The sequence below is a fragment of the Orycteropus afer genome, unplaced genomic scaffold (assembly GCF_000298275.1).
Source record: "Orycteropus afer afer isolate SDZICR_OR568_19922 unplaced genomic scaffold, OryAfe1.0 scaffold00829, whole genome shotgun sequence".
NCBI classification, from domain to species: domain Eukaryota; kingdom Metazoa; phylum Chordata; class Mammalia; order Tubulidentata; family Orycteropodidae; genus Orycteropus; species Orycteropus afer.
In genome coordinates this window covers 592,331-593,475 of record NW_006922416.1, presented here as the reverse complement: position 1 = coordinate 593,475, position 1,145 = coordinate 592,331, and the positions used below count along the sequence as shown (strand labels likewise).

The 1,145-nt window shown below is 56.5% G+C and overlaps 1 protein-coding gene across 1 annotated transcript in view; it reads right to left on the bottom strand.

Annotated features, from left to right (window-relative positions):
- TXNRD2 (thioredoxin reductase 2) overlaps positions 1–912 on the bottom strand; it is an 89,154-nt gene extending 88,242 nt beyond the window's left edge. Inside the window, exon 1 of the mRNA XM_007957965.1 lies at positions 849–912. The gene's annotated coding sequence lies outside the window, so the exon portion shown is untranslated. The remainder of the gene's footprint in view (positions 1–848) is intronic.
- Between the last annotated feature and the right edge of the window lie 233 nt (positions 913–1,145).

The following is a 1,145-nucleotide window of genomic DNA, read 5'->3' as shown; positions in this document are numbered from 1 at the left end:
GACCCCCTCCCATCAGAACAGAGTCTGGTTCAGCCGGCCACCTGCTCCTGCTGGGCTAGCGGCATACCGTAAAGCCTGTCTCAGCCACTGGGTCCAGCCTGCTCCTTCGACACATCTTTATCAAGCACCCACCACTCCCAGGCCTTTATGGGTGCTGGGCAGAATATGAGACACAGCCGGCATGACACCCCAGGCGAATTTTTGCTGGAGGGCAACCAGTGCTAGGAACAAGAAGAGCCGAGCGGGCACAGGGACGGGGCGTGCGAGGGCATGCCATTGCAGTAGGGCCACCGTGGCAGCCTGGCCGCAGACACTAAGGAGAGCAGCTCACAGACCACCTGGCCAGGGAGGCCAAATAAGAGGGCCTGTCCCAAAGCAGCTGAGAACAGTGCAGAGTCACAGGGGCAGGAGTAGCGTGAGTGAGTCCGGGGAGGGAGATGAGCTTGGACAAGAAGAGCAGTAGACCCTACGGGCTGGTGGCCTCTGGTGGGTGACTAAACGGATGGGAGCCCTGGAAGGCTTAAGCAGAGGAGGGCAGCTTGGCTCTACATCTTAAATGGGCTTTCTTGGCTGGCTGCTCTGTAGACCACAGATAGCTGGGGAAGGCCGGAAGCAGGGAGCAGTGACACAGCTGCTAAGGCAACACTTCAAGGGTGACAGGGCCCCTGTGTTGCTCTGAGAATGGATGTACCACGCTGGAGCTGGCCAGGGAGGCAATGTACCTCCTCATCGCCGCTCAGGGTATGAACCAGGCCCCCCAGACCCTGAGAACACTGCTGCTCTCTTCAGGTGGCCCCAAAAGTTTTGAGGCCCTGCTGCACCAGCAGGGACCTAGGACACACACATACCTTCCTTGGCACATGCCAGGCCACCAGATCCCCCGCCAATCACCAGAAGGTCAAAGTCTCGTTGCCCTGCTGGGGTGAAGGATGAGATGTGAGAAGCAAGAAATCAGCTACAAGTCTGGGGTACAGGTTCCAGAAAGGGGCCACATGACTTCCAAAAGTTAAGAATCTCTGCTTAAACATTTTATGTTTATATATAACGTGTTGTGTGTGCTGCCAGCTTCCGGACAGCCTGCCTGCACCTGCCCTTGTTTCCTTGCTCTCTATCTGATAATGAAGAATAACCATCGCAGCTGAAAA